Source organism: Eleutherodactylus coqui, chromosome 5 (assembly GCF_035609145.1).
Source record: "Eleutherodactylus coqui strain aEleCoq1 chromosome 5, aEleCoq1.hap1, whole genome shotgun sequence".
Taxonomy (NCBI): Eukaryota; Metazoa; Chordata; class Amphibia; order Anura; family Eleutherodactylidae; genus Eleutherodactylus; species Eleutherodactylus coqui.
The window spans coordinates 40,698,599-40,723,702 of record NC_089841.1 but is presented as its reverse complement, the minus strand read 5'-3'; the positions used below and the strand labels follow the sequence as shown (position 1 = coordinate 40,723,702).

Here is a 25,104-nt window from a genome sequence, read left to right as displayed (position 1 = left end):
TTTCCTTTTCGGAGGTGCGTTCGCACTGCAGAAAGCCCATAGGAAAGGAGGAGGAGCTGTCAACGGGCATTCTAAGCTGAATGTCCCTGCTCTCGTCAGATCGCGGCTGCCAGCCAGCTTGAGGCCTGGCAAGTACCAGTATGGGTGACCGGCTGGGAATCCCAGGTCCCGTTGACTTTTAAGGCCGTGAGTAGGTTTCTTTCCTTTTCGGAGGTGCGTTCGCACTGCAGAAAGCCCATAGAAAAGGAGGAGGAGCTGTCAACGGGCATTCTAAGCTGAATGTGCCTGCTCTCGTCAGATCGCGGCCGCCAGCCAGCTTGAGGCCTGGCAAGTACCAGTATGGGTGACCGGCTGGGAATCCCAGGTCCCGTTGACTTTTAAGGCCGTGAGTAGTTTTCTTTCCTTTTCGGAGGTGCGTTCGCACTGCAGAAAGCCCATAGGAAAGGAAGAGGAGCTGTCAACGGGCATTCTAAGCTGAATGTGCCTGCTCTCGTCAGATCGCGGCCGCCAGCCAGCTTGAGGCCTGGCAAGTACCAGTATGGGTGACCGGCTGGGAATCCCAGGTCCCGTTGGCTTTTCAGGCCGTGAGTAGGTTTCTTTCCTTTTCGGAGGTGCGTTCGCACTGCAGAAAGCCCATAGGAAAGGAGGAGGAGCTGTCAACGGGCATTCTAAGCTGAATGTGCCTGCTCTCGTCAGATCGCGGCCGCTAGCCAGCTTGAGGCCTGGCAAGTACCAGTATGGGTGACCGGCTGGGAATCCCAGGTCCCGTTGACTTTTAAGGCCGTGAGTAGGTTTCTTTCCTTTTCGGAGGTGCGTTCGCACTGCAGAAAGCCCATAGGAAAGGAGGAGGAGCTGTCAACGGGCATTCTAAGCTGAATGTGCCTGCTCTCGTCAGATCGCGGCCACCAGCCAGCTTGAGGGCTGGCAAGTACCAGTATGGGTGACCGGCTGGGAATCCCAGGTCCCGTTGACTTTCAAGGCCGTGAGTAGGTTTCTTTCCTTTTCGGAGGTGCGTTCGCACTGCAGAAAGCCCATAGGAAAGGAGGAGGAGCTGTCAACGGGCATTCTAAGCTGAATGTGCCTGCTCTCGTCAGATCGCGGCCGCCAGCCAGCTTGAGGCCTGGCAAGTACCAGTATGGGTGACCGGCTGGGAATCCCAGGTCCCGTTGACTTTTAAGGCCGTGAGTAGGTTTCTTTCCTTTTCGGAGGTGCGTTCGCACTGCAGAAAGCCCATAGGAAAGGAGGAGGAGCTGTCAACGGGCATTCTAAGCTGAATGTGCCTGCTCTCGTCAGATCGCGGCCGCCAGCCAGCTTGAGGCCTGGCAAGTACCAGTATGGGTGACCGGCTGGGAATCCCAGGTCCCGTTGACTTTTAAGGCCGTGAGTAGGTTTCTTTCCTTTTCGGAGGTGCGTTCGCACTGCAGAAAGCCCATAGGAAAGGAGGAGGAGCTGTCAACGGGCATTCTAAGCTGAATGTGCCTGCTCTCGTCAGATCGCGGCCGCCAGCCAGCTTGAGGCCTGGCAAGTACCAGTATGGGTGACCGGCTGGGAATCCCAGGTCCCAATGACTTTTAAGGCCGTGAGTAGGTTTCTTTCCTTTTCGGAGGTGCGTTCGCACTGCAGAAAGCCCATAGGAAAGGAGGAGAAGCTGTCAACGGGCATTCTAAGCTGAATGTGCCTGCTCTCGTCAGATCGCGGCCGCCAGCCAGCTTGAGGCCTGGCAAGTACTAGTATGGGTGACCGGCTGGGAATCCCAGGTCCCGTTGACTTTTAAGGCCGTGAGTAGTTTTCATTCCTTTTCGGAGGTGCGTTCGCACTGCAGAAAGCCCATAGGAAAGGAAGAGGAGCTGTCAATGGGCATTCTAAGCTGAATGTGCCTGCTCTCGTCAGATTGCGGCCGCCAGCCAGCTTGAGGCCTGGCAAGTACCAGTATGGGTGACCGGCTGGGAATCCCAGGTCCTGTTGACTTTTAAGGCCGTGTGTAGGTTTCTTTCCCTTTCGGAGGTGCGTTCGCACTGCAGAAAGCCCATAGGAAAGGAGGAGGAGCTGTCAACGGGCATTCTAAGCTGAATGTGCCTGCTCTCGTCAGATCACGGCCGCCAGCCAGCTTGAGGCCTGGCAAGTACCAGTATGGGTGACCGGCTGGGAATCCCAGGTCCCGCTGACTTTTAAGGCTGTGAGTAGGTTTCTTTCCTTTTCGGAGGTGCGTTTGCACTGCAGAAAGCCCATAGGAAAGGAGGAGGAGCTGTCAACGGGCATTCTAAGCTGAATGTGCCTCCTCTCGTCAGATCGCGGCCGCCAGCCAGCTTGAGGCCTGGCAAGTACCAGTATGGGTGACCGGCTGGGAATCCCAGGTCCCGCTGACTTTTAATTCCGTGAGTAGGTTTCTTTCCTTTTCGGAGGTGCGTTCGGACTGCAGAAAGCCCATAGGAAAGGAGGAGGAGCTGTCATCGGGCATTCTAAGCTGAATGTGCCTGCTCTCGTCAGATCGCGGCCGCCAGCCAGCTTGAGGCCTGGCAAGTACCAGTATGGGTGACCGGCTGGGAATCCCAGGTCCCGTTGACTTTTAATTCCGTGAGTAGGTTTCTTTCCTTTTCGGAGGTGCGTTCGCACTGCAGAAAGCCCATAGAAAAGGAGGAGGAGCTGTCAACGGGCATTCTAAGCTGAATGTGCCTGCTCTCGTCAGATCGCGGCCGCCAGCCAGCTTGAGGCCTGGCAAGTACCAGTATGGGTGACCGGCTGGGAATCCCAGGTCCCATTGACTTTTAAGGCCGTGAGTAGGTTTCTTTCCTTTTCGGAGGTGCGTTCGCACTGCAGAAAGCCCATAGGAAAGGAGGAGGAGCTGTCAACGGGCATTCTAAGCTGAATGTGTCTGCTCTTGTCAGATCACGGCCGCCAGCCAGCTTGAGGCCTGGCAAGTACCAGTATGGGTGACCGGCTGGGAATCCCAGGTCCCGTTGACTTTTAAGGCCGTGAGTAGTTTTCTTTCCTTTTCGGAGGTGCGTTCGCACTGCAGAAAGCCCATAGGAAAGGAAGAGGAGCTGTCAACGGGCATTCTAAGCTGAATGTGCCTGCTCTCGTCAGATCGCGGCCGCCAGCCAGCTTGAGGCCTGGCAAGTACCAGTATGGGTGACCGGCTGGGAATCCCAGGTCCCGTTGGCTTTTCAGGCCGTGAGTAGGTTTCTTTCCTTTTCGGAGGTGCGTTCGCACTGCAGAAAGCCCATAGGAAAGGAGGAGGAGCTGTCAACGGGCATTCTAAGCTGAATGTGCCTGCTCTCGTCAGATCGCGGCCGCCAGCCAGCTTGAGGCCTGGCAAGTACCAGTATGGGTGACCGGCTGGGAATCCCAGGTCCCGTTGACTTTTAAGGCCGTGAGTAGGTTTCTTTCCTTTTCGGAGGTGCGTTCGCACTGCAGAAAGCCCATAGGAAAGGAGGAGGAGCTGTCAACGGGCATTCTAAGCTGAATGTGCCTGCTCTCGTCAGATCGCGGCCACCAGCCAGCTTGAGGGCTGGCAAGTACCAGTATAGGTGACCGGCTGGGAATCCCAGGTCCCGTTGACTTTTAAGGCCGTGAGTAGGTTTCTTTCCTTTTCGGAGGTGCGTTCGCACTGCAGAAAGGCCATAGGAAAGGAGGAGGAGCTGTCAACGGGCATTCTAAGCTGAATGTGCCTCCTCTCGTCAGATCGCGGCCGCCAGCCAGCTTGAGGCCTGCCAAGTACCAGTATGGGTGACCGGCTGGGAATCCCAGGTCCCGCTGACTTTTAAGGCCGTGAGTAGGTTTCTTTCCTTTTCGGAGGTGCGTTCGCACTGCAGAAAGCCCATAGGAAAGGAGGAGGAGCTGTCATCGGGCATTCTAAGCTGAATGTGCCTGCTCTCGTCTGATCGCGGCCGCCAGCCAGCTTGAGGCCTGGCAAGTACCAGTATGGGTGACCGGCTGGGAATCCCAGGTCCCGTTGACTTTTAATTCCGTGAGTAGGTTTCTTTCCTTTTCGGAGGTGCGTTCGCACTGCAGAAAGCCCATAGGAAAGGAGGAGGAGCTGTCAACGGGCATTCTAAGCTGAATGTCCCTGCTCTCGTCAGATCGCGGCTGCCAGCCAGCTTGAGGCCTGGCAAGTACCAGTATGGGTGACCGGCTGGGAATCCCAGGTCCCGTTGACTTTTAAGGCCGTGAGTAGGTTTCTCTCCTTTTCGGAGGTGCGTTCGCACTGCAGAAAGCCCATAGAAAAGGAGGAGGAGCTGTCAGCGGGCATTCTAAGCTTAATGTACCTGCTCTCGTCAGATCGCGGCCGCCAGCCAGCTTGAGGCCTGGCAAGTACCAGTATGGGTGACCGGCTGGGAATCCCAGGTCCTGTTGACTTTTAAGGCCGTGTGTAGGTTTCTTTCCTTTTCGGAGGTGCGTTCGCACTGCAGAAAGCCCATAGGAAAGGAGGAGGAGCTGTCAACGGGCATTCTAAGCTGAATGTGCCTGCTCTCGTCAGATCGCGTCTGCCAGCCAGCTTGAGGCCTGGCAAGTACCAGTATGGGTGACCAGCTGGGAATGCCAGGTCCCGTTGACTTTTAAGGCCGTGAGTAGGTTTCTTTCCTTTTCGGAGGTGCGTTCGCACTGCAGAAAGCCCATAGAAAAGGAGGAGGAGCTGTCAACGGGCATTCTAAGCTGAATGTGCCTGCTCTCGTCAGATCGCGGCTGCCAGCCAGCTTGAGGCCTGGCAAGTACCAGTATGGGTAACCGGCTGGGAATCCCAGGTCCCTTTGACTTTTAAGGCCGTGAGTAGGTTTCTTTCCTTTTCGGAGGTGCGTTCGCACTGCAGAAAGCCCATAGGAAAGGAGGAGGAGCTGTCAACGGGCATTCTAAGCTGAATGTGCCTGCTCTCGTCAGATCGCGGCTGCCAGCCAGCTTGAGGCTTGGCAAGTACCAGTATGGGTGACCGGCTGGGAATCCCAGGTCCCGTTTACTTTTAAGGCCGTGAGTAGGTTTCTTTCCTTTTCGGAGGTGCGTTCGCACTGCAGAAAGCCCATAGGAAAGGAGGAGGAGCTGTCAACAGGCATTCTAAACTGAATGTGCCTGCTCTCGTCAGATCGCGGACGCCAGCCAGCTTGAGGCCTGGTAAGTACCAGTATGGGTGACCGGCTGGGAATCCCAGGTCACGTTGACTTTTAAGGCCGTGAGTAGGTTTCTTTCCTTTTCGGAGGTGCGTTCGCACTGCAGAAAGCCCATAGGAAAGGAGACGGAGCTGTCAACGGGCATTCTAAGCTGAATGTTCCTGCTCTCATCAGATCACGGCCGCCAGCCAGCTTGAGGCCTGGCAAGTACCAGTATGGGTGACCGGCTGGGAATCCCAGGTCCCGTTGACTTTTAAGGCCGTGAGTAGGTTTCTTTCCTTTTCGGAGGTGCGTTCGCACTGCAGAAAGCCCATAGGAAAGGAGGAGGAGCTGTCAACGGGCATTCTAAGCTTAATGTACCTGCTCTCGTCAGATCGCGGCCGCCAGCCAGCTTGAGGCCTGGCAAGTACCAGTATGTTTGACCGGCTGGGAATCCCAGGTCCCGTTGACTTTTAAGGCCGTGAGTAGTTTTCTTTCCTTTTCGGAGATGCGTTCGCACTGCAGAAAGCCCATAGGAAAGAGGAGGAGCTGTCAATGGGCATTCTAAGCTGAATGTGCCTGCTCTCGTCAGATCGCGACCGCCAGCCAGCTTGAGGCCTGGCAAGTACCAGTATGGGTGACCGGCTGGGAATCCCAGGTCCCGTTGACTTTTAAGGCCGTGAGTAGTTTTCTTTCCTTTTCGGAGGTGCGTTCGCACTGCAGAAAGCCCATAGGAAAGAGGAGGAGCTGTCAATGGGCATTCTAAGCTGAATGTGCCTGCTCTCGTCAGATTGCGGCCGCCAGCCAGCTTGAGGCCTGGCAAGTACCAGTATGGGTGACCGGCTGGGAATCCCAGGTCCTGTTGACTTTTAAGGCCGCGTGTAGCTTTCTTTCCTTTTCGGAGGTGCGTTCGCACTGCAGAAAGCCAATAGGAAAGGTGGAGGAGCTGTCAACGGGCATTCTAAGCTGAATGTGCCTGCTCTCGTCAGATCGCGGCCGCCAGCCAGCTTGAGGCCTGGCAAGTACCAGTATGGGTGACCGGCTGGGAATCCCAGGTCCCATTGACTTTTAAGGCCGTGAGTAGGTTTCTTTCCTTTTCGGAGGTGCGTTCGCACTGCAGAAAGCCCATAGGAAAGGAGGAGGAGCCGTCAACGGGCATTCTAAGCTTAATGTACCTGCTCTCGTCAGATCGCGGCCGCCAGCCAGCTTGAGGCCTGGCAAGTACCAGTATGGGTGACCGGCTGGGAATCCCAGGTCCCGTTGACTTTTAAGGCCGTGAGTAGGTTTCTTTCCTTTTCGGAGGTGCGTTTGCACTGCAGAATGCCCATAGGAAAGGAGGAGAAGCTGTCAACGGGCATTCTAAGCTGAATGTGCCTGCTCTTGTCAGATCGCGGCCGCCAGCCAGCTTGAGGCCTGGCAAGTACCAGTATGGGTGACCGGCTGGGAATCCCAGGTCCTGTTGACTTTTAAGGCCGTGAGTAGTTTTCTTTCCTTTTCGGAGGTGCGTTCGCACTGCAGAAAGCCCATAGGAAAGAGGAGGAGCTGTCAATGGGCATTCTAAGCTGAATGTGCCTGCTCTCGTCAGATTGCTGCCGCCAGCCAGCTTGAGGCCTGGCAAGTACCAGTATGGGTGACTGGCTGGGAATCCCAGGTCCTGTTGACTTTTAAGGCCGTGTGTAGGTTTCTTTCCTTTTCGGAGGTGCGTTCGCACTGCAGAAAGCCCATAGGAAAGGAGGAGGAGCTGTCAACGGGCATTCTAAGCTGAATGTGCCTGCTCTCGTCAGATCGCGTCTGCCAGCCAGCTTGAGGCCTGGCAAGTACCAGTATGGGTGACCAGCTGGGAATGCCAGGTCCCGTTGACTTTTAAGGCCGTGAGTAGGTTTCTTTCCTTTTCGGAGGTGCGTTCGCACTGCAGAAAGCCCATAGAAAAGGAGGAGGAGCTGTCAATGGGCATTCTAAGCTGAATGTGCCTGCTCTCGTCAGATCGCGGCTGCCAGCCAGCTTGAGGCCTGGCAAGTACTAGTATGGGTAACCGGCTGGGAATCCCAGGTCCCTTTGACTTTTAAGGCCGTGAGTAGGTTTCTTTCCTTTTCGGAGGTGCGTTCGCACTGCAGAAAGCCCATGGGAAAGGAGGAGGAGCTGTCAACGGGCATTCTAAGCTGAATGTGCTTGCTCTCGTCAGATCGCGGCTGCCAGCCAGCTTGAGGCTTGGCAAGTACCAGTATGGGTGACCGGCTGGGAATCCCAGGTCCCGTTTACTTTTAAGGCCGTGAGTAGGTTTCTTTCCTTTTCGGAGGTGCGTTCGCACTGCAGAAAGCCCATAGGAAAGGAGGAGGAGCTGTCAACAGGCATTCTAAGCTGAATGTGCCTGCTCTCGTCAGATCGCGGACGCCAGCCAGCTTGAGGCCTGGCAAGTACCAGTATGGGTGACCGGCTGGGAATCCCAGGTCACGTTGACTTTTAAGGCCGTGAGTAGGTTTCTTTCCTTTTCGGAGGTGCGTTCGCACTGCAGAAAGCCCATAGGAAAGGAGGAGGAGCTGTCAACGGGCATTCTAAGCTGAATGTTCCTGCTCTCATCAGATCACGGCCGCCAGCCAGCTTGAGGCCTGGCAAGTACCAGTATGGGTGACCGGCTGGAAATCCCAGGTCCCATTGACTTTTAAGGCCATGAGTAGGTTTCTTTCCTTTTCGGAGGTGCGTTCGCACTGCAGAAAGCCCATAGGAAAGGAGGAGGAGCTGTCAACGGGCATTCTAAGCTTAATGTACCTGCTCTCGTCAGATCGCGGCCGCCAGCCAGCTTGAGGCCTGGCAAGTACCAGTATGTTTGACCGGCTGGGAATCCCAGGTCCCGTTGACTTTTAAGGCCGTGAGTAGTTTTCTTTCCTTTTCGGAGATGCGTTCGCACTGCAGAAAGCCCATAGGAAAGAGGAGGAGCTGTCAATGGGCATTCTAAGCTGAATGTGCCTGCTCTCGTCAGATCGCGACCGCCAGCCAGCTTGAGGCCTGGCAAGTACCAGTATGGGTGACCGGCTGGGAATCCCAGGTCCCGTTGACTTTTAAGGCCGTGAGTAGTTTTCTTTCCTTTTCGGAGGTGCGTTCGCACTGCAGAAAGCCCATAGGAAAGAGGAGGAGCTGTCAATGGGCATTCTAAGCTGAATGTGCCTGCTCTCGTCAGATTGCGGCCGCCAGCCAGCTTGAGGCCTGGCAAGTACCAGTATGGGTGACCGGCTGGGAATCCCAGGTCCTGTTGACTTTTAAGGCCGTGTGTAGGTTTCTTTCCTTTTCGGAGGTGCGTTCGCACTGCAGAAAGCCCATAGGAAAGGTGGAGGAGCTGTCAACGGGCATTCTAAGCTGAATGTACCTGCTCTCGTCAGATCACGGCCGCCAGCCAGCTTGAGGCCTGGCAAGTACCAGTATGGGTGACCGGCTGGGAATCCCAGGTCCCGTTGACTTTTAAGGCCGTGAGTAGGTTTCTTTTCTTTTCGGAGGTGCGTTTGCACTGCAGAAAGCCCATAGGAAAGGAGGAGGAGCTGTCATCGGGCATTCTAAGCTGAATGTGCCTGCTCTCGTCAGATCGCGGCCGCCAGCCAGCTTGAGGCCTGGCAAGTACCAGTATGGGTGACCGGCTGGGAATCCCAGGTCCCGTTGACTTTTAAGGCCGTGAGTAGGTTTCTTTCCTTTTCGGAGGTGCGTTCGCACTGCAGAAAGCCCATAGGAAAGGAGGAGGAGCTGTCAACGGGCATTCTAAGCTGAATGTGCCTGCTCTCGTCAGATCGCGTCTGCCAGCCAGCTTGAGGCCTGGCAAGTACCAGTATGGGTGACCGGCTGGGAATCCCAGGTCCCGTTGACTTTTAAGGCCGTGAGTAGGTTTCTTTCCTTTTCGGAGGTGCGTTCGCACTGCAGAAAGCCCATAGAAAAGGAGGAGGAGCTGTCAACGGGCATTCTAAGCTGAATGTGCCTGCTCTCGTCAGATCGCGGCTGCCAGCCAGCTTGAGGCCTGGCAAGTACCAGTATGGGTGACCGGCTGGGAATCCCAGGTCCCTTTGACTTTTAAGGCCATGAGTAGGTTTCTTTCCTTTTCGGAGGAGCGTTCGCACTGCAGAAAGCCCATAGGAAAGGAGGAGGAGCTGTCAACGGGCATTCTAAGCTGAATGTGCCTGCTCTCGTCAGATCGCGGCCGCCAGCCAGCTTGAGGCCTGGCAAGTACCAGTATGGGTGACCGGCTGGGAATCCCAGGTCCCGTTGACTTTTAAGGCCGTGAGTAGGTTTCTTTCCTTTTCGGAGGTGCGTTCGCACTGCAGAAAGCCCATAGGAAAGGAGACAGAGCTGTCAACAGGCATTCTAAGCTGAATGTGCCTGCTCTCGTCAGATCGCGGCCGCCAGCCAGCTTGAGGCCTGGCAAGTACCAGTATGGGTGACCGGCTGGGAATCCCAGGTCCCATTGACTTTTAAGTCCGTGAATAGGTTTCTTTCCTTTTCGTAGGTGCGTTCGCACTGCAGAAAGCCCATAGGAAAGGAGGAGGAGCTGTCAACGGGCATTCTAAGCTGAATGCGCCTGCTCTCGTCAGATCGCGTCTGCCAGCCAGCTTGAGGCCTGGCAAGTACCAGTATGGGTGACCGGCTGGGAATCCCAGGTCCCGTTGACTTTTAAGGCCGTGAGTAGGTTTCTTTCCTTTTCGGAGGTGCGTTCGCACTGCAGAAAGCCCATAGAAAAGGAGGAGGAGCTGTCAACGGGCATTCTAAGCTGAATGTGCCTGCTCTCGTCAGATCGCGGCTGCCAGCCAGCTTGAGGCCTGGCAAGTACCAGTATGGGTGACCGGCTGGGAATCCCAGGTCCCTTTGACTTTTAAGGCCATGAGTAGGTTTCTTTCCTTTTCGGAGGAGCGTTCGCACTGCAGAAAGCCCATAGGAAAGGAGGAGGAGCTGTCAACGGGCATTCTAAGCTGAATGTGCCTGCTCTCGTCAGATCGCGGCCGCCAGCCAGCTTGAGGCCTGGCAAGTACCAGTATGGGTGACCGGCTGGGAATCCCAGGTCCCGTTGACTTTTAAGGCCGTGAGTAGGTTTCTTTCCTTTTCGGAGGTGCGTTCGCACTGCAGAAAGCCCATAGGAAAGGAGACAGAGCTGTCAACAGGCATTCTAAGCTGAATGTGCCTGCTCTCGTCAGATCGCGGCCGCCAGCCAGCTTGAGGCCTGGCAAGTACCAGTATGGGTGACCGGCTGGGAATCCCAGGTCCCATTGACTTTTAAGTCCGTGAATAGGTTTCTTTCCTTTTCGTAGGTGCGTTCGCACTGCAGAAAGCCCATAGGAAAGGAGGAGGAGCTGTCAACGGGCATTCTAAGCTGAATGCGCCTGCTCTCGTCAGATCGCGGCTGCCAGCCAGCTTGAGGCTTGGCAAGTACCAGTATGGGTGACCGGCTGGGAATCCCAGGTCCCGTTGACTTTTAAGGCCGTGAGTAGTTTTCTTTCCTTTTCGGAGGTGCGTTCGCACTGCAGAAAGCCCATAGGAAAGGAGGAGGAGCTGTCAACGGGAATTCTAAGCTGAATGCGCCTGCTCTCGTCAGATCGCGGCTGCCAGCCAGCTTGAGGCTTGGCAAGTACCAGTATGGGTGACCGGCTGGGAATCCCAGGTCCCGTTTACTTTTAAGGCCGTGAGTAGGTTTCTTTCCTTTTCGGAGGTGCGTTCGCACTGCAGAAAGCCCATAGGAAAGGAGGAGGAGCTGTCAACGGGCATTCTAAGCTGAATGTGCCTGCTCTCGTCGGATCGCGGACGCCAGCCAGCTTGAGGCCTGGCAAGTACCAGTATGGATGACCGGCTGGGAATCCCAGGTCACGTTGACTTTTAAGGCCGTGAGTAGGTTTCTTTCCTTTTCGGAGGTGCGTTCGCACTGCAGAAAGCCCATAGGAAAGGAGGAGGAGCTGTCAACGGGCATTCTAAGCTGAATGTGCCTGCTCTCGTCAGATCACGGCCGCCAGCCAGCTTGAGGCCTGGCAAGTACCAGTATGGGTGACCGGCTGGGAATCCCAGGTCCCGTTGACTTTTAAGGCCGTGAGTAGGTTTCTTTCCTTTTCGGAGGTGCGTTCGCACTGCAGAAAGCCCATAGGAAAGGAGGAGGAGCTGTCAACGGGCATTCTAAGCTGAATGTGCCTGCTCTCGTCAGATTGCGGCCACCAGCCAGCTTGAGGGCTGGCAAGTACCAGTATGGGTGACCGGCTGGGAATCCCAGGTCCCGTTGACTTTTAAGGCCGTGAGTAGGTTTCTTTCCTTTTCGGAGGTGCGTTCGCACTGCAGAAAGCCCATAGGAAAGGAGGAGGAGCTGTCAACGGGCATTCTAAGCTGAATGTGCCTGCTCTCGTCAGATCGCGGCCGCCAGCCAGCTTGAGGCCTGGCAAGTACCAGTATGGGTGACCGGCTGGGAATCCCAGGTCCCAATGACTTTTAAGGCCGTGAGTAGGTTTCTTTCCTTTTCGGAGGTGCGTTCGCACTGCAGAAAGCCCATAGGAAAGGAGGAGAAGCTGTCAACGGGCATTCTAAGCTGAATGTGCCTGCTCTCGTCAGATCGCGGCCGCCAGCCAGCTTGAGGCCTGGCAAGTACCAGTATGGGTGACCGGCTGGGAATCCCAGGTCCCGTTGACTTTTAAGGCCGTGAGTAGGTTTCTTTCCTTTTCGGAGGTGCGTTCGCACTGCAGAAAGCCCATAGGAAAGGAGGAGGAGCTGTCAACGGGCATTCTAAGCTGAATGTGCCTGCTCTCGTCAGATTGCGGCCACCAGCCAGCTTGAGGGCTGGCAAGTACCAGTATGGGTGACCGGCTGGGAATCCCAGGTCCCGTTGACTTTTAAGGCCGTGAGTAGGTTTCTTTCCTTTTCGGAGGTGCGTTCGCACTGCAGAAAGCCCATAGGAAAGGAGGAGGAGCTGTCAACGGGCATTCTAAGCTGAATGTGCCTGCTCTCGTCAGATCGCGGCCGCCAGCCAGCTTGAGGCCTGGCAAGTACTAGTATGGGTGACCGGCTGGGAATCCCAGGTCCCGTTGACTTTTAAGGCCGTGAGTAGGTTTCTTTCCTTTTCGGAGGTGCGTTCGCACTGCAGAAAGCCCATAGGAAAGGAGGAGGAGCTGTCAACGGGCATTCTAAGCTGAATGTGCCTGCTCTCGTCAGATCGCGGCCGCCAGCCAGCTTGAGGCCTGGCAAGTACCAGTATGGGTGACCGGCTGGGAATCCCAGGTCCCAATGACTTTTAAGGCCGTGAGTAGGTTTCTTTCCTTTTCGGAGGTGCGTTCGCACTGCAGAAAGCCCATAGGAAAGGAGGAGAAGCTGTCAACGGGCATTCTAAGCTGAATGTGCCTGCTCTCGTCAGATCGCGGCCGCCAGCCAGCTTGAGGCCTGGCAAGTACTAGTATGGGTGACCGGCTGGGAATCCCAGGTCCCGTTGACTTTTAAGGCCGTGAGTGGTTTTCATTCCTTTTCGGAGGTGCGTTCGCACTGCAGAAAGCCCATAGGAAAGGAAGAGGAGCTGTCAATGGGCATTCTAAGCTGAATGTGCCTGCTCTCGTCAGATTGCAGCTGCCAGCCAGCTTGAGGCCTGGCAAGTACCAGTATTGGTGACCGGCTGGGAATCCCAGGTCCTGTTGACTTTTAAGGCCGTGTGTAGGTTTCTTTCCTTTTCGGAGGTGCGTTCGCACTACAGAAAGCCCATAGGAAAGGAGGAGGAGCTGTCAACGGGCATTCTAAGCTGAATGTGCCTGCTCTCATCAGATCACGGCCGCCAGCCAGCTTGAGGCCTGGCAAGTACCAGTATGGGTGACCGGCTGGGAATCCCAGGTCCCGTTGACTTTTAATTCCGTGAGTAGGTTTCTTTCCTTTTCGGAGGTGCGTTCGCACTGCAGAAAGCCCATAGGAAAGGAGGAGGAGCTGTCATCGGGCATTCTAAGCTGAATGTGCCTGCTCTCGTCTGATCGCGGCCGCCAGCCAGCTTGAGGCCTGGCAAGTACCAGTATGGGTGACCGGCTGGGAATCCCAGGTCCCGTTGACTTTTAATTCCGTGAGTAGGTTTCTTTCCTTTTCGGAGGTGCGTCCGCACTGCAGAAAGCCCATAGGAAAGGAGGAGGAGCTGTCAACGGGCATTCTAAGCTGAATGTCCCTGCTCTCGTCAGATCGCGGCTGCCAGCCAGCTTGAGGCCTGGCAAGTACCAGTATGGGTGACCGGCTGGGAATCCCAGGTCCCGTTGACTTTTAAGGCCGTGAGTAGGTTTCTTTCCTTTTCGGAGGTGCGTTCGCACTGCAGAAAGCCCATAGAAAAGGAGGAGGAGCTGTCAACGGGCATTCTAAGCTGAATGTGCCTGCTCTCGTCAGATCGCGGCCGCCAGCCAGCTTGAGGCCTGGCAAGTACCAGTATGGGTGACCGGCTGGGAATCCCAGGTCCCATTGACTTTTAAGGCCGTGAGTAGGTTTCTTTCCTTTTCGGAGGTGCGTTCGCACTGCAGAAAGCCCATAGGAAAGGAGGAGGAGCTGTCAACGGGCATTCTAAGCTGAATGTGCCTGCTCTCGTCAGATCACGGCCGCCAGCCAGCTTGAGGCCTGGCAAGTACCAGTATGGGTGACCGGCTGGGAATCCCAGGTCCCATTGACTTTTAAGGCCGTGAGTAGGTTTCTTTCCTTTTCGGAGGTGCGTTCGCACTGCAGAAAGCCCATAGGAAAGGAGGAGGAGCTGTCAACGGGCATTCTAAGCTTAATGTACCTGCTCTCGTCAGATCGCGGCCGCCAGCCAGCTTGAGGCCTGGCAAGTACCAGTATGGGTGACCGGCTGGGAATCCCAGGTCCCGTTGACTTTTAAGGCCGTGAGTAGGTTTCTTTCCTTTTCGGAGGTGCGTTTGCACTGCAGAAAGCCCATAGGAAAGGAGGAGAAGCTGTCAACGGGCATTCTAAGCTGAATGTGCCTGCTCTCGTCAGATCGCGGCCGCCAGCCAGCTTGAGGCCTGGCAAGTACCAGTATGGGTGACCGGCTGGGAATCCCAGGTCCCGTTGACTTTTAAGGCCGTGAGTAGTTTTCTTTCCTTTTCGGAGGTGCGTTCGCACTGCAGAAAGCCCATAGGAAAGGAAGAGGAGCTGTCAACGGGCATTCTAAGCTGAATGTGCCTGCTCTCGTCAGATCGCGGCCGCCAGCCAGCTTGAGGCCTGGCAAGTACCAGTATGGGTGACCGGCTGGGAATCCTAGGTCCCGTTGGCTTTTCAGGCCGTGAGTAGGTTTCTTTCCTTTTCGGAGGTGCGTTCGCACTGCAGAAAGCCCATAGGAAAGGAGGAGGAGCTGTCAACGGGCATTCTAAGCTGAATGTGCCTGCTCTCGTCAGATCGCGGCCGCCAGCCAGCTTGAGGCCTGGCAAGTACCAGTATGGGTGACCGGCTGGGAATCCCAGGTCCCGTTGACTTTTAAGGCCGTGAGTAGGTTTCTTTCCTTTTCGGAGGTGCGTTCGCACTGCAGAAAGCCCATAGGAAAGGAGGAGGAGCTGTCAACGGGCATTCTAAGCTGAATGTGCCTGCTCTCGTCAGATCGCGGCCGCCAGCCAGCTTGAGGGCTGGCAAGTACCAGTATGGGTGACCGGCTGGGAATCCCAGGTCCCGTTGACTTTTAAGGCCGTGAGTAGGTTTCTTTCCTTTTCGGAGGTGCGTTCGCACTGCAGAAAGCCCATAGGAAAGGAGGAGGAGCTGTCAACGGGCATTCTAAGCTGAATGTGCCTGCTCTCGTCAGATCGCGGCCGCCAGCCAGCTTGAGGCCTGGCAAGTACCAGTATGGGTGACCGGCTGGGAATCCCAGGTCCCGTTGACTTTTAAGGCCGTGAGTAGGTTTCTTTCCTTTTCGGAGGTGCGTTCGCACTGCAGAAAGCCCATAGGAAAGGAGGAGGAGCTGTCAACGGGCATTCTAAGCTGAATGTGCCTGCTCTCGTCAGATCGCGGCCGCCAGCCAGCTTGAGGCCTGGCAAGTACCAGTATGGGTGACCGGCTGGGAATCCCAGGTCCCAATGACTTTTAAGGCCGTGAGTAGGTTTCTTTCCTTTTCGGAGGTGCGTTCGCACTGCAGAAAGCCCATAGGAAAGGAGGAGAAGCTGTCAACGGGCATTCTAAGCTGAATGTGCCTGCTCTCGTCAGATCGCGGCCGCCAGCCAGCTTGAGGCCTGGCAAGTACTAGTATGGGTGACCGGCTGGGAATCCCAGGTCCCGTTGACTTTTAAGGCCGTGAGTAGTTTTCATTCCTTTTCGGAGGTGTGTTCGCACTGCAGAAAGCCCATAGGAAAGGAAGAGGAGCTGTCAATGGGCATTCTAAGCTGAATATGCCTGCTCTCGTCAGATTGCGGCCGCCAGCCAGCTTGAGGCCTGGCAAGTACCAGTATGGGTGACCGGCTGGGAATCCCAGGTCCTGTTGACTTTTAAGGCCGTGTGTAGGTTTCTTTCCTTTTCGGAGGTGCGTTCGCACTGCAGAAAGCCCATAGGAAAGGAGGAGGAGCTGTCAACGGGCATACTAAGCTGAATGTGCCTCCTCTCGTCAGATCGCGGCCGCCAGCCAGCTTGAGGCCTGGCAAGTACCAGTATGGGTGACCGGCTGGGAATCCCAGGTCCCGCTGACTTTTAATTCCGTGAGTAGGTTTCTTTCCTTTTCGGAGGTGCGTTCGCACTGCAGAAAGCCCATAGGAAAGGAGGAGGAGCTGTCATCGGGCATTCTAAGCTGAATGTGCCTGCTCTCGTCTGATCGCGGCCGCCAGCCAGCTTGAGGCCTGGCAAGTACCAGTATGGGTGACCGGCTGGGAATCCCAGGTCCCGTTGACTTTTAATTCCGTGAGTAGGTTTCTTTCCTTTTCGGAGGTGCGTTCGCACTGCAGAAAGCCCATAGGAAAGGAGGAGGAGCTGTCAACGGGCATTCTAAGCTGAATGTCCCTGCTCTCGTCAGATCGCGGCTGCCAGCCAGCTTGAGGCCTGGCAAGTACCAGTATGGGTGACCGGCTGGGAATCCCAGGTCCCGTTGATTTTTAAGGCCGTGAGTAGGTTTCTTTCCTTTTCGGAGGTGCGTTCGCACTGCAGAAAGCCCATAGAAAAGGAGGAGGAGCTGTCAACGGGCATTCTAAGCTGAATGTGCCTGCTCTCGTCAGATCGCGGCCGCCAGCCAGCTTGAGGCCTGGCAAGTACCAGTATGGGTGACCGGCTGGGAATCCCAGGTCCCGTTGACTTTTAAGGCCGTGAGTAGGTTTCTTTCCTTTTCGGAGGTGCGTTCGCACTGCAGAAAGCCCATAGGAAAGGAGGAGGAGCTGTCAACGGGCATTCTAAGCTGAATGTGCCTGCTCTCGTCAGATTGCGGCCACCAGCCAGCTTGAGGGCTGGCAAGTACCAGTATGGGTGACCGGCTGGGAATCCCAGGTCCCGTTGACTTTTAAGGCCGTGAGTAGGTTTCTTTCCTTTTCGGAGGTGCGTTCGCACTGCAGAAAGCCCATAGGAAAGGAGGAGGAGCTGTCAACGGGCATTCTAAGCTGAATGTGCCTGCTCTCGTCAGATCGCGGCCGCCAGCCAGCTTGAGGCCTGGCAAGTACTAGTATGGGTGACCGGCTGGGAATCCCAGGTCCCGTTGACTTTTAAGGCCGTGAGTAGGTTTCTTTCCTTTTCGGAGGTGCGTTCGCACTGCAGAAAGCCCATAGGAAAGGAGGAGGAGCTGTCAACGGGCATTCTAAGCTGAATGTGCCTGCTCTCGTCAGATCGCGGCCGCCAGCCAGCTTGAGGCCTGGCAAGTACCAGTATGGGTGACCGGCTGGGAATCCCAGGTCCCAATGACTTTTAAGGCCGTGAGTAGGTTTCTTTCCTTTTCGGAGGTGCGTTCGCACTGCAGAAAGCCCATAGGAAAGGAGGAGAAGCTGTCAACGGGCATTCTAAGCTGAATGTGCCTGCTCTCGTCAGATCGCGGCCGCCAGCCAGCTTGAGGCCTGGCAAGTACTAGTATGGGTGACCGGCTGGGAATCCCAGGTCCCGTTGACTTTTAAGGCCGTGAGTGGTTTTCATTCCTTTTCGGAGGTGCGTTCGCACTGCAGAAAGCCCATAGGAAAGGAAGAGGAGCTGTCAATGGGCATTCTAAGCTGAATGTGCCTGCTCTCGTCAGATTGCAGCTGCCAGCCAGCTTGAGGCCTGGCAAGTACCAGTATTGGTGACCGGCTGGGAATCCCAGGTCCTGTTGACTTTTAAGGCCGTGTGTAGGTTTCTTTCCTTTTCGGAGGTGCGTTCGCACTACAGAAAGCCCATAGGAAAGGAGGAGGAGCTGTCAACGGGCATTCTAAGCTGAATGTGCCTGCTCTCATCAGATCACGGCCGCCAGCCAGCTTGAGGCCTGGCAAGTACCAGTATGGGTGACCGGCTGGGAATCCCAGGTCCCGTTGACTTTTAATTCCGTGAGTAGGTTTCTTTCCTTTTCGGAGGTGCGTTCGCACTGCAGAAAGCCCATAGGAAAGGAGGAGGAGCTGTCATCGGGCATTCTAAGCTGAATGTGCCTGCTCTCGTCTGATCGCGGCCGCCAGCCAGCTTGAGGCCTGGCAAGTACCAGTATGGGTGACCGGCTGGGAATCCCAGGTCCCGTTGACTTTTAATTCCGTGAGTAGGTTTCTTTCCTTTTCGGAGGTGCGTCCGCACTGCAGAAAGCCCATAGGAAAGGAGGAGGAGCTGTCAACGGGCATTCTAAGCTGAATGTCCCTGCTCTCGTCAGATCGCGGCTGCCAGCCAGCTTGAGGCCTGGCAAGTACCAGTATGGGTGACCGGCTGGGAATCCCAGGTCCCGTTGACTTTTAAGGCCGTGAGTAGGTTTCTTTCCTTTTCGGAGGTGCGTTCGCACTGCAGAAAGCCCATAGAAAAGGAGGAGGAGCTGTCAACGGGCATTCTAAGCTGAATGTGCCTGCTCTCGTCAGATCGCGGCCGCCAGCCAGCTTGAGGCCTGGCAAGTACCAGTATGGGTGACCGGCTGGGAATCCCAGGTCCCATTGACTTTTAAGGCCGTGAGTAGGTTTCTTTCCTTTTCGGAGGTGCGTTCGCACTGCAGAAAGCCCATAGGAAAGGAGGAGGAGCTGTCAACGGGCATTCTAAGCTGAATGTGCCTGCTCTCGTCAGATCACGGCCGCCAGCCAGCTTGAGGCCTGGCAAGTACCAGTATGGGTGACCGGCTGGGAATCCCAGGTCCCATTGACTTTTAAGGCCGTGAGTAGGTTTCTTTCCTTTTCGGAGGTGCGTTCGCACTGCAGAAAGCCCATAGGAAAGGAGGAGGAGCTGTCAACGGGCATTCTAAGCTTAATGTACCTGCTCTCGTCAGATCGCGGCCGCCAGCCAGCTTGAGGCCTGGCAAGTACCAGTATGGGTGACCGGCTGGGAATCCCAGGTCCCGTTGACTTTTAAGGCCGTGAGTAGGTTTCTTTCCTTTTCGGAGGTGCGTTTGCACTGCAGAAAGCCCATAGGAAAGGAGGAGAAGCTGTCAACGGGCATTCTAAGCTGAATGTGCCTGCTCTCGTCAGATCGCGGCCGCCAGCCAGCTTGAGGCCTGGCAAGTACCAGTATGGGTGACCGGCTGGGAATCCCAGGTCCCGTTGACTTTTAAGGCCGTGAGTAGTTTTCTTTCCTTTTCGGAGGTGCGTTCGCACTGCAGAAAGCCCATAGGAAAGGAAGAGGAGCTGTCAACGGGCATTCTAAGCTGAATGTGCCTGCTCTCGTCAGATCGCGGCCGCCAGCCAGCTTGAGGCCTGGCAAGTACCAGTATGGGTGACCGGCTGGGAATCCTAGGTCCCGTTGGCTTTTCAGGCCGTGAGTAGGTTTCTTTCCTTTTCGGAGGTGCGTTCGCACTGCAGAAAGCCCATAGGAAAGGAGGAGGAGCTGTCAACGGGCATTCTAAGCTGAATGTGCCTGCTCTCGTCAGATCGCGGCCGCCAGCCAGCTTGAGGCCTGGCAAGTACCAGTATGGGTGACCGGCTGGGAATCCCAGGTCCCGTTGACTTTTAAGGCCGTGAGTAGGTTTCTTTCCTTTTCGGAGGTGCGTTCGCACTGCAGAAAGCCCATAGGAAAGGAGGAGGAGCTGTCAACGGGCATTCTAAGCTGAATGTGCCTGCTCTCGTCAGATCGCGGCCGCCAGCCAGCTTGAGGGCTGGCAAGTACCAGTATGGGTGACCGGCTGGGAATCCCAGGTCCCGTTGACTTTTAAGGCCGTGAGTAGGTTTCTTTCCTTTTCGGAGGTGCGTTCGCACTGCAGAAAGCCCATAGGAAAGGAGGAGGAGCTGTCAACGGGCATTCTAAGCTGAATGTGCCTGCTCTCGTCAGATCGCGGCCGCCAGCCAGCTTGAGGCCTGGCAAGTACCAGTATGGGTGACCGGCTGGGAATCCCAGGTCCCGTTACTTTTAAGGCCGTGAGTAGGTTTCTTTCCTTTTCGGAGGTGCGTTCGCACTGCAGAAAGCCCATAGGAAAGGAGGAGGAGCTGTCAACGGGCATTCTAAGCTGAATGTGCCTGCTCTCGTCAGATCGCGGCCGCCAGCCAGCTTGAGGCCTGGCAAGTACCAGTATGGGTGACCGGCTGGGAATCCCAGGTCCCAATGACTTTTAAGGCCGTGAGTAGGTTTCTTTCCTTTTCGGAGGTGCGTTCGCACTGCAGAAAGCCCATAGGAAAGGAGGAGAAGCTGTCAACGGGCATTCTAAGCTGAATGTGCCTGCTCTCGTCAGATCGCGGCCGCCAGCCAGCTTGAGGCCTGGCAAGTACTAGTATGGGTGACCGGCTGGGAATCCCAGGTCCCGTTGACTTTTAAGGCCGTGAGTAGTTTTCATTCCTTTTCGGAGGTGTGTTCGCACTGCAGAAAGCCCATAGGAAAGGAAGAGGAGCTGTCAATGGGCATTCTAAGCTGAATATGCCTGCTCTCGTCAGATTGCGGCCGCCAGCCAGCTTGAGGCCTGGCAAGTACCAGTATGGGTGACCGGCTGGGAATCCCAGGTCCTGTTGACTTTTAAGGCCGTGTGTAGGTTTCTTTCCTTTTCGGAGGTGCGTTCGCACTGCAGAAAGCCCATAGGAAAGGAGGAGGAGCTGTCAACGGGCATTCTAAGCTGAATGTGCCTCCTCTCGTCAGATCGCGGCCGCCAGCCAGCTTGAGGCCTGGCAAGTACCAGTATGGGTGACCGGCTGGGAATCCCAGGTCCCGCTGACTTTTAATTCCGTGAGTAGGTTTCTTTCCTTTTCGGAGGTGCGTTCGCACTGCAGAAAGCCCATAGGAAAGGAGGAGGAGCTGTCATCGGGCATTCTAAGCTGAATGTGCCTGCTCTCGTCTGATCGCGGCCGCCAGCCAGCTTGAGGCCTGGCAAGTACCAGTATGGGTGACCGGCTGGGAATCCCAGGTCCCGTTGACTTTTAATTCCGTGAGTAGGTTTCTTTCCTTTTCGGAGGTGCGTTCGCACTGCAGAAAGCCCATAGGAAAGGAGGAGGAGCTGTCAACGGGCATTCTAAGCTGAATGTCCCTGCTCTCGTCAGATCGCGGCTGCCAGCCAGCTTGAGGCCTGGCAAGTACCAGTATGGGTGACCGGCTGGGAATCCCAGGTCCCGTTGATTTTTAAGGCCGTGAGTAGGTTTCTTTCCTTTTCGGAGGTGCGTTCGCACTGCAGAAAGCCCATAGAAAAGGAGGAGGAGCTGTCAACGGGCATTCTAAGCTGAATGTGCCTGCTCTCGTCAGATCGCGGCCGCCAGCCAGCTTGAGGCCTGGCAAGTACCAGTATGGGTGACCGGCTGGGAATCCCAGGTCCCATTGACTTTTAAGGCCGTGAGTAGGTTTCTTTCCTTTTCGGAGGTGCGTTCGCACTGCAGAAAGCCCATAGGAAAGGAGGAGGAGCTGTCAACGGGCATTCTAAGCTTAATGTACCTGCTCTCGTCAGATCGTGGCCGCCAGCCAGCTTGAGGCCTGGCAAGTACCAGTATGGGTGACCGGCTGGGAATCCCAGGTCCCGTTGACTTTTAAGGCCGTGAGTAGGTTTCTTTCCTTTTCGGAGGTGCGTTTGCACTGCAGAAAGCCCATAGGAAAGGAGGAGAAGCTGTCAACGGGCATTCTAAGCTGAATGTGCCTGCTCTCGTCAGATCGCGGCCACCAGCCAGCTTGAGGCCTGGCAAGTACCAGTATGGGTGACCGGCTGGGAATCCCAGGTCCCGTTGACTTTTAAGGCCGTGAGTAGTTTTCTTTCCTTTTCGGAGGTGCGTTCGCACTGCAGAAAGCCCATAGGAAAGAGGAGGAGCTGTCAATGGGCATTCTAAGCTGAATGTGCCTGCTCTCGTCAGATTGCTGCCGCCAGCCAGCTTGAGGCCTGGCAAGTACCAGTATGGGTGACCGGCTGGGAATCCCAGGTCCTGTTGACTTTTAAGGCCGTGTGTAGGTTTCTTTCCTTTTCGGAGGTGCGTTCGCACTGCAGAAAGCCCATAGGAAAGGAGGAGGAGCTGTCAACGGGCATTCTAAGCTGAATGTGCCTGCTCTCGTCAGATCGCGTCTGCCAGCCAGCTTGAGGCCTGGCAAGTACCAGTATGGGTGACCGGCTGGGAATCCCAGGTCCCGTTGACTTTTAAGGCCGTGAGTAGGTTTCTTTCCTTTTCGGAGGTGCGTTCGCACTGCAGAAAGCCCATAGAAAAGGAGGAGGAGCTGTCAACGGGCATTCTAAGCTGAATGTGCCTGCTCTCGTCAGATCGCGGCTGCCAGCCAGCTTGAGGCCTGGCAAGTACCAGTATGGGTGACCGGCTGGAAATCCCAGGTCACTTTGACTTTTAAGGCCGTGAGTAGGTTTCTTTCCTTTTCGGAGGTGCGTTCGCACTGCAGAAAGCCCATAGGAAAGGAGGAGGAGCTGTCAACGGGCATTCTAAGCTGAATGTGCCTGCTCTCGTCAGATCGCGGCTGCCAGCCAGCTTGAGGCTTGGCAAGTACCAGTATGGGTGACCGGCTGGGAATCCCAGGTCCGGTTTACTTTTAAGGCCGTGAGTAGGTTTCTTTCCTTTTCGGAGGTGCGTTCGCACTGCAGAAAGCCCATAGGAAAGGAGGAAGAGCTGTCAACAGGCATTCTAAGCTGAATGTGCCTGCTCTCGTCAGATCGCGGACGCCACCCAGCTTGAGGCCTGGCAAGTACCAGTATGGGTGACCGGCTGGGAATCCCAGGTCACGTTGACTTTTAAGGCCGTGAGTAGGTTTCTTTCCTTTTCGGAGGTGCGTTCGCACTGCAGAAAGCCCATAGGAAAGGAGGAGGAGCTGTCAACAGGCATTCTAAGCTTAATGTACCTGCTCTCGTCAGATCGCGGCCGCCAGCCAGCTTGAGGCCTGGCAAGTACCGGTATGTTTGACCGGCTGGGAATCCCAGGTCCCGTTGACTTTTAAGGCCGTGAGTAGTTTTCTTTCCTTTTCGGAGGTGCGTTCGCACTGCAGAAAGCCCATAGGAAAGAGGAGGAGCTGTCAATGGGCATTCTAAGCTGAATGTGCCTGCTCTCGTCAGATCGCGACCGCCAGCCAGCTTGAGGCCTGGCAAGTACCAGTATGGGTGACCGGCTGGGAATCCCAGGTCCCGTTGACTTTTAAGGCCGTGAGTAGTTTTCTTTCCTTTTCGGAGGTGCGTTCGCACTGCAGAAAGCCCATAGGAAAGAGGAAGAGCTGTCAATGGGCATTCTAAGCTGAATGTGCCTGCTCTCGTCAGATTGCGGCCGCCAGCCAGCTTGAGGCCTGGCAAGTACCAGTATGGGTGACCGGCTGGGAATCCCAGGTCCTGTTGACTTTTAAGGCAGTGTGTAGGTTTCTTTCCTTTTCGGAGGTGCGTTCGCACTGCAGAAAGCCCATAGGAAAGGTGGAGGAGCTGTCAACGGGCATTCTAAGCTGAATGTGCCTGCTCTCGTCAGATCGCGGCCGCCAGCCAGCTTAAGGCCTGGCAAGTACCAGTATGGGTGACCGGCTGGGAATCCCAGGTCCCGTTGACTTTTAAGGCCGTGAGTAGGTTTCTTTCCTTTTCGGAGGTGCGTTCGCACTGCAGAAAGCCCATAGGAAAGGAGGAGGAGCTGTCAACGGGCATTCTAAGCTGAATGTGCCTGCTCTCGTCAGATCGCGTCTGCCAGCCAGCTTGAGGCCTGGCAAGTACCAGTATGGGTGACCGGCTGGGAATCCCAGGTCCCGTTGACTTTTAAGGCCGTGAGTAGGTTTCTTTCCTTTTCGGAGGTGCGTTCGCACTGCAGAAAGCCCATAGAAAAGGAGGAGGAGCTGTCAACGGGCATTCTAAGCTGAATGTGCCTGCTCTCGTCAGATCGCGGCTGCCAGCCAGCTTGAGGCCTGGCAAGTACCAGTATGGGTGACCGGCTGGGAATCCCAGGTCCCTTTGACTTTTAAGGACGTGAGTAGGTTTCTTTCCTTTTCGGAGGTCCGTTCGCACTGCAGAAAGCCCATAGGAAAGGAGGAGGAGCTGTCAACGGGCATTCTAAGCTGAATGTGCCTGATCTCGTCAGATCGCAGCTGCCAGCCAGCTTGAGGCTTGGCAAGTACCAGTTTGGGTGACCGGCTGGGAATTCCAGGACCCGTTGACTTTTAAGGCCATGAGTAGGTTTCTTTCCTTTTCGGAGGTGCGTTCGCACTGCAGAAAGCCCATAGGAAAGGAGGAGGAGCTGTCAACGGGCATTCTAAGCTGAATGTGCCTGCTCTCGTCAGATCGCGGCCGCCAGCCAGCTTGAGGCCTGGCAAGTACCAGTATGGGTGACCGGCTGGGAATCCCAGGTCCCGTTGACTTTTAAGGCCGTGAGTAGGTTTCTTTCCTTTTCGGAGGTGCGTTCGCACTGCAGAAAGCCCATAGGAAAGGAGACAGAGCTGTCAACAGGCATTCTAAGCTGAATGTGCCTGCTCTCGTCAGATCGCGGCCGCCAGCCAGCTTGAGGCCTGGCAAGTACCAGTATGGGTGACCGGCTGGGAATCCCAGGTCCCATTGACTTTTAAGTCCGTGAATAGGTTTCTTTCCTTTTCGTAGGTGCGTTCGCACTGCAGAAAGCCCATAGGAAAGGAGGAGGAGCTGTCAACGGGCATTCTAAGCTTAATGTACCTGCTATCGTCAGATCGCAGCCGCCAGCCAGCTTGAGGCCTGGCAAGTACCAGTATGGGTGACCGGCTGGGAATCCCAGGTCCCGTTGACTTTTAAGGCCGTGAGTAGGTTTCTTTCCTTTTCGGAGGTGCGTTCGCACTGCCGAAAGCCCATAGGAAAGGAGGAGGAGCTGTCAACGGGCATTCTAAGCTGAATGTGCCTGATCTCGTCAGATCGCAGCTGCCAGCCAGCTTGAGGCTTGGCAAGTACCAGTATGGGTGACCGGCTGGGAATTCCAGGACCCGTTGACTTTTAAGGCCATGTGTAGGTTTCTTTCCTTTTCGGAGGTGCGTTCGCACTGCAGAAAGCCCATAGGAAAGGAGGAGGAGCTGTCAACGGGCATTCTAAGCTGAATGTGCCTGCTCTCGTCAGATCGCGGCCGCCAGCCAGCTTGAGGCCTGGCAAGTACCAGTATGGGTGACCGGCTGGGAATCCCAGGTCCCGTTGCCTTTTAAGGCCGTGAGTAGGTTTCTTTCCTTTTCGGAGATGCGTTCGCACTGCAGAAAGACCATAGGAAAGGAGACAGAGCTGTCAACGGGCATTCTAAGCTGAATGTGCCTGCTCTCGTCAGATCGCGGCCGCCAGCCAGCTTGAGGCCTGGCAAGTACCAGTATGGGTGACCGGCTGGGAATCCCAGGTCCCATTGACTTTTAAGTCCGTGAATAGGTTTCTTTCCTTTTCGTAGGTGCGTTCGCACTGCAGAAAGCCCATAGGAAAGGAGGAGGAGCTGTCAACGGGCATTCTAAGCTGAATGTGCCTGCTCTCGTCAGATCGCGGCTGCCAGCCAGCTTGAGGCTTGGCAAGTACCAGTATGGGTGACCGGCTGGGAATCCCAGGTCCCTTTTACTTTTAAGGCCGTGAGTAGGTTTCTTTCCTTTTCGGAGGTGCATTCGCACTGCAGAAAGCCCA

The 25,104-nt window shown here is 55.5% G+C and overlaps 88 pseudogenes; all 88 read left to right on the top strand.

Moving 5' to 3' along the window:
- Positions 1-58: 58 nt before the first annotated feature.
- Positions 59-177, top strand: LOC136629882 (5S ribosomal RNA; annotated as a pseudogene).
- Positions 178-257: 80 nt separating this feature from the next.
- LOC136631021 (5S ribosomal RNA) lies at positions 258-376 on the top strand (annotated as a pseudogene).
- Positions 377-456: 80 nt separating this feature from the next.
- Positions 457-575, top strand: LOC136629820 (5S ribosomal RNA; annotated as a pseudogene).
- Positions 576-655: 80 nt separating this feature from the next.
- LOC136629532 (5S ribosomal RNA) lies at positions 656-774 on the top strand (annotated as a pseudogene).
- An 80-nt stretch (positions 775-854) lies between these two features.
- On the top strand, positions 855-973 carry LOC136630791 (5S ribosomal RNA; annotated as a pseudogene).
- An 80-nt stretch (positions 974-1,053) lies between these two features.
- Positions 1,054-1,172, top strand: LOC136631020 (5S ribosomal RNA; annotated as a pseudogene).
- An 80-nt stretch (positions 1,173-1,252) lies between these two features.
- Positions 1,253-1,371, top strand: LOC136631019 (5S ribosomal RNA; annotated as a pseudogene).
- A 279-nt stretch (positions 1,372-1,650) lies between these two features.
- LOC136630378 (5S ribosomal RNA) lies at positions 1,651-1,769 on the top strand (annotated as a pseudogene).
- An 80-nt stretch (positions 1,770-1,849) lies between these two features.
- Positions 1,850-1,968, top strand: LOC136630698 (5S ribosomal RNA; annotated as a pseudogene).
- A 478-nt stretch (positions 1,969-2,446) lies between these two features.
- LOC136630112 (5S ribosomal RNA) lies at positions 2,447-2,565 on the top strand (annotated as a pseudogene).
- Positions 2,566-2,645: 80 nt separating this feature from the next.
- On the top strand, positions 2,646-2,764 carry LOC136630293 (5S ribosomal RNA; annotated as a pseudogene).
- A 279-nt stretch (positions 2,765-3,043) lies between these two features.
- Positions 3,044-3,162, top strand: LOC136629819 (5S ribosomal RNA; annotated as a pseudogene).
- Positions 3,163-3,242: 80 nt separating this feature from the next.
- Positions 3,243-3,361, top strand: LOC136631018 (5S ribosomal RNA; annotated as a pseudogene).
- Positions 3,362-3,839: 478 nt separating this feature from the next.
- On the top strand, positions 3,840-3,958 carry LOC136630152 (5S ribosomal RNA; annotated as a pseudogene).
- An 80-nt stretch (positions 3,959-4,038) lies between these two features.
- Positions 4,039-4,157, top strand: LOC136629881 (5S ribosomal RNA; annotated as a pseudogene).
- An 80-nt stretch (positions 4,158-4,237) lies between these two features.
- LOC136630083 (5S ribosomal RNA) lies at positions 4,238-4,356 on the top strand (annotated as a pseudogene).
- Positions 4,357-4,436: 80 nt separating this feature from the next.
- Positions 4,437-4,555, top strand: LOC136630720 (5S ribosomal RNA; annotated as a pseudogene).
- A 279-nt stretch (positions 4,556-4,834) lies between these two features.
- LOC136630732 (5S ribosomal RNA) lies at positions 4,835-4,953 on the top strand (annotated as a pseudogene).
- Positions 4,954-5,232: 279 nt separating this feature from the next.
- Positions 5,233-5,351, top strand: LOC136630038 (5S ribosomal RNA; annotated as a pseudogene).
- Positions 5,352-5,629: 278 nt separating this feature from the next.
- LOC136630581 (5S ribosomal RNA) lies at positions 5,630-5,748 on the top strand (annotated as a pseudogene).
- Positions 5,749-5,827: 79 nt separating this feature from the next.
- LOC136630697 (5S ribosomal RNA) lies at positions 5,828-5,946 on the top strand (annotated as a pseudogene).
- Positions 5,947-6,026: 80 nt separating this feature from the next.
- Positions 6,027-6,145, top strand: LOC136630292 (5S ribosomal RNA; annotated as a pseudogene).
- An 80-nt stretch (positions 6,146-6,225) lies between these two features.
- LOC136629734 (5S ribosomal RNA) lies at positions 6,226-6,344 on the top strand (annotated as a pseudogene).
- An 80-nt stretch (positions 6,345-6,424) lies between these two features.
- LOC136630590 (5S ribosomal RNA) lies at positions 6,425-6,543 on the top strand (annotated as a pseudogene).
- Positions 6,544-6,821: 278 nt separating this feature from the next.
- LOC136630719 (5S ribosomal RNA) lies at positions 6,822-6,940 on the top strand (annotated as a pseudogene).
- An 80-nt stretch (positions 6,941-7,020) lies between these two features.
- LOC136630813 (5S ribosomal RNA) lies at positions 7,021-7,139 on the top strand (annotated as a pseudogene).
- Positions 7,140-7,418: 279 nt separating this feature from the next.
- LOC136630880 (5S ribosomal RNA) lies at positions 7,419-7,537 on the top strand (annotated as a pseudogene).
- Positions 7,538-8,014: 477 nt separating this feature from the next.
- LOC136630579 (5S ribosomal RNA) lies at positions 8,015-8,133 on the top strand (annotated as a pseudogene).
- A 79-nt stretch (positions 8,134-8,212) lies between these two features.
- On the top strand, positions 8,213-8,331 carry LOC136630696 (5S ribosomal RNA; annotated as a pseudogene).
- Positions 8,332-8,411: 80 nt separating this feature from the next.
- LOC136629962 (5S ribosomal RNA) lies at positions 8,412-8,530 on the top strand (annotated as a pseudogene).
- Positions 8,531-8,610: 80 nt separating this feature from the next.
- Positions 8,611-8,729, top strand: LOC136630111 (5S ribosomal RNA; annotated as a pseudogene).
- An 80-nt stretch (positions 8,730-8,809) lies between these two features.
- On the top strand, positions 8,810-8,928 carry LOC136630658 (5S ribosomal RNA; annotated as a pseudogene).
- Positions 8,929-9,008: 80 nt separating this feature from the next.
- LOC136630744 (5S ribosomal RNA) lies at positions 9,009-9,127 on the top strand (annotated as a pseudogene).
- Positions 9,128-9,207: 80 nt separating this feature from the next.
- On the top strand, positions 9,208-9,326 carry LOC136631016 (5S ribosomal RNA; annotated as a pseudogene).
- Positions 9,327-9,605: 279 nt separating this feature from the next.
- On the top strand, positions 9,606-9,724 carry LOC136630134 (5S ribosomal RNA; annotated as a pseudogene).
- Positions 9,725-9,804: 80 nt separating this feature from the next.
- On the top strand, positions 9,805-9,923 carry LOC136630743 (5S ribosomal RNA; annotated as a pseudogene).
- Positions 9,924-10,003: 80 nt separating this feature from the next.
- LOC136631015 (5S ribosomal RNA) lies at positions 10,004-10,122 on the top strand (annotated as a pseudogene).
- Positions 10,123-10,401: 279 nt separating this feature from the next.
- LOC136629782 (5S ribosomal RNA) lies at positions 10,402-10,520 on the top strand (annotated as a pseudogene).
- Positions 10,521-10,600: 80 nt separating this feature from the next.
- On the top strand, positions 10,601-10,719 carry LOC136630748 (5S ribosomal RNA; annotated as a pseudogene).
- A 279-nt stretch (positions 10,720-10,998) lies between these two features.
- On the top strand, positions 10,999-11,117 carry LOC136630313 (5S ribosomal RNA; annotated as a pseudogene).
- A 478-nt stretch (positions 11,118-11,595) lies between these two features.
- Positions 11,596-11,714, top strand: LOC136631014 (5S ribosomal RNA; annotated as a pseudogene).
- A 279-nt stretch (positions 11,715-11,993) lies between these two features.
- Positions 11,994-12,112, top strand: LOC136630367 (5S ribosomal RNA; annotated as a pseudogene).
- Positions 12,113-12,391: 279 nt separating this feature from the next.
- Positions 12,392-12,510, top strand: LOC136630356 (5S ribosomal RNA; annotated as a pseudogene).
- Positions 12,511-12,789: 279 nt separating this feature from the next.
- On the top strand, positions 12,790-12,908 carry LOC136630022 (5S ribosomal RNA; annotated as a pseudogene).
- Positions 12,909-12,988: 80 nt separating this feature from the next.
- On the top strand, positions 12,989-13,107 carry LOC136630151 (5S ribosomal RNA; annotated as a pseudogene).
- An 80-nt stretch (positions 13,108-13,187) lies between these two features.
- Positions 13,188-13,306, top strand: LOC136629879 (5S ribosomal RNA; annotated as a pseudogene).
- Positions 13,307-13,386: 80 nt separating this feature from the next.
- LOC136630291 (5S ribosomal RNA) lies at positions 13,387-13,505 on the top strand (annotated as a pseudogene).
- Positions 13,506-13,784: 279 nt separating this feature from the next.
- Positions 13,785-13,903, top strand: LOC136629733 (5S ribosomal RNA; annotated as a pseudogene).
- Positions 13,904-13,983: 80 nt separating this feature from the next.
- Positions 13,984-14,102, top strand: LOC136631013 (5S ribosomal RNA; annotated as a pseudogene).
- An 80-nt stretch (positions 14,103-14,182) lies between these two features.
- LOC136630453 (5S ribosomal RNA) lies at positions 14,183-14,301 on the top strand (annotated as a pseudogene).
- Positions 14,302-14,381: 80 nt separating this feature from the next.
- LOC136631012 (5S ribosomal RNA) lies at positions 14,382-14,500 on the top strand (annotated as a pseudogene).
- An 80-nt stretch (positions 14,501-14,580) lies between these two features.
- Positions 14,581-14,699, top strand: LOC136630852 (5S ribosomal RNA; annotated as a pseudogene).
- An 80-nt stretch (positions 14,700-14,779) lies between these two features.
- Positions 14,780-14,898, top strand: LOC136631010 (5S ribosomal RNA; annotated as a pseudogene).
- A 279-nt stretch (positions 14,899-15,177) lies between these two features.
- LOC136630343 (5S ribosomal RNA) lies at positions 15,178-15,296 on the top strand (annotated as a pseudogene).
- Positions 15,297-15,376: 80 nt separating this feature from the next.
- LOC136630824 (5S ribosomal RNA) lies at positions 15,377-15,495 on the top strand (annotated as a pseudogene).
- A 279-nt stretch (positions 15,496-15,774) lies between these two features.
- On the top strand, positions 15,775-15,893 carry LOC136630150 (5S ribosomal RNA; annotated as a pseudogene).
- An 80-nt stretch (positions 15,894-15,973) lies between these two features.
- On the top strand, positions 15,974-16,092 carry LOC136630281 (5S ribosomal RNA; annotated as a pseudogene).
- Positions 16,093-16,172: 80 nt separating this feature from the next.
- Positions 16,173-16,291, top strand: LOC136631008 (5S ribosomal RNA; annotated as a pseudogene).
- Positions 16,292-16,570: 279 nt separating this feature from the next.
- LOC136630331 (5S ribosomal RNA) lies at positions 16,571-16,689 on the top strand (annotated as a pseudogene).
- Positions 16,690-16,968: 279 nt separating this feature from the next.
- Positions 16,969-17,087, top strand: LOC136630320 (5S ribosomal RNA; annotated as a pseudogene).
- Positions 17,088-17,366: 279 nt separating this feature from the next.
- LOC136630021 (5S ribosomal RNA) lies at positions 17,367-17,485 on the top strand (annotated as a pseudogene).
- Positions 17,486-17,565: 80 nt separating this feature from the next.
- Positions 17,566-17,684, top strand: LOC136630149 (5S ribosomal RNA; annotated as a pseudogene).
- Positions 17,685-17,764: 80 nt separating this feature from the next.
- On the top strand, positions 17,765-17,883 carry LOC136629878 (5S ribosomal RNA; annotated as a pseudogene).
- Positions 17,884-17,963: 80 nt separating this feature from the next.
- LOC136630290 (5S ribosomal RNA) lies at positions 17,964-18,082 on the top strand (annotated as a pseudogene).
- Positions 18,083-18,361: 279 nt separating this feature from the next.
- On the top strand, positions 18,362-18,480 carry LOC136629731 (5S ribosomal RNA; annotated as a pseudogene).
- An 80-nt stretch (positions 18,481-18,560) lies between these two features.
- LOC136631007 (5S ribosomal RNA) lies at positions 18,561-18,679 on the top strand (annotated as a pseudogene).
- An 80-nt stretch (positions 18,680-18,759) lies between these two features.
- LOC136630452 (5S ribosomal RNA) lies at positions 18,760-18,878 on the top strand (annotated as a pseudogene).
- Positions 18,879-18,958: 80 nt separating this feature from the next.
- On the top strand, positions 18,959-19,077 carry LOC136631006 (5S ribosomal RNA; annotated as a pseudogene).
- An 80-nt stretch (positions 19,078-19,157) lies between these two features.
- On the top strand, positions 19,158-19,276 carry LOC136630851 (5S ribosomal RNA; annotated as a pseudogene).
- A 477-nt stretch (positions 19,277-19,753) lies between these two features.
- On the top strand, positions 19,754-19,872 carry LOC136630308 (5S ribosomal RNA; annotated as a pseudogene).
- Positions 19,873-19,952: 80 nt separating this feature from the next.
- LOC136630823 (5S ribosomal RNA) lies at positions 19,953-20,071 on the top strand (annotated as a pseudogene).
- Positions 20,072-20,350: 279 nt separating this feature from the next.
- Positions 20,351-20,469, top strand: LOC136630148 (5S ribosomal RNA; annotated as a pseudogene).
- An 80-nt stretch (positions 20,470-20,549) lies between these two features.
- On the top strand, positions 20,550-20,668 carry LOC136630280 (5S ribosomal RNA; annotated as a pseudogene).
- Positions 20,669-20,748: 80 nt separating this feature from the next.
- On the top strand, positions 20,749-20,867 carry LOC136630289 (5S ribosomal RNA; annotated as a pseudogene).
- An 80-nt stretch (positions 20,868-20,947) lies between these two features.
- On the top strand, positions 20,948-21,066 carry LOC136630276 (5S ribosomal RNA; annotated as a pseudogene).
- Positions 21,067-21,146: 80 nt separating this feature from the next.
- Positions 21,147-21,265, top strand: LOC136630883 (5S ribosomal RNA; annotated as a pseudogene).
- Positions 21,266-21,344: 79 nt separating this feature from the next.
- Positions 21,345-21,463, top strand: LOC136630875 (5S ribosomal RNA; annotated as a pseudogene).
- An 80-nt stretch (positions 21,464-21,543) lies between these two features.
- On the top strand, positions 21,544-21,662 carry LOC136630657 (5S ribosomal RNA; annotated as a pseudogene).
- Positions 21,663-22,537: 875 nt separating this feature from the next.
- On the top strand, positions 22,538-22,656 carry LOC136630578 (5S ribosomal RNA; annotated as a pseudogene).
- Positions 22,657-22,735: 79 nt separating this feature from the next.
- On the top strand, positions 22,736-22,854 carry LOC136630693 (5S ribosomal RNA; annotated as a pseudogene).
- Positions 22,855-22,934: 80 nt separating this feature from the next.
- On the top strand, positions 22,935-23,053 carry LOC136630144 (5S ribosomal RNA; annotated as a pseudogene).
- Positions 23,054-23,133: 80 nt separating this feature from the next.
- LOC136630656 (5S ribosomal RNA) lies at positions 23,134-23,252 on the top strand (annotated as a pseudogene).
- Positions 23,253-23,332: 80 nt separating this feature from the next.
- LOC136630742 (5S ribosomal RNA) lies at positions 23,333-23,451 on the top strand (annotated as a pseudogene).
- Positions 23,452-23,730: 279 nt separating this feature from the next.
- LOC136631005 (5S ribosomal RNA) lies at positions 23,731-23,849 on the top strand (annotated as a pseudogene).
- Positions 23,850-24,128: 279 nt separating this feature from the next.
- LOC136630595 (5S ribosomal RNA) lies at positions 24,129-24,247 on the top strand (annotated as a pseudogene).
- An 80-nt stretch (positions 24,248-24,327) lies between these two features.
- LOC136630849 (5S ribosomal RNA) lies at positions 24,328-24,446 on the top strand (annotated as a pseudogene).
- An 80-nt stretch (positions 24,447-24,526) lies between these two features.
- Positions 24,527-24,645, top strand: LOC136630014 (5S ribosomal RNA; annotated as a pseudogene).
- An 80-nt stretch (positions 24,646-24,725) lies between these two features.
- On the top strand, positions 24,726-24,844 carry LOC136630288 (5S ribosomal RNA; annotated as a pseudogene).
- Positions 24,845-25,104: the final 260 nt, after the last annotated feature.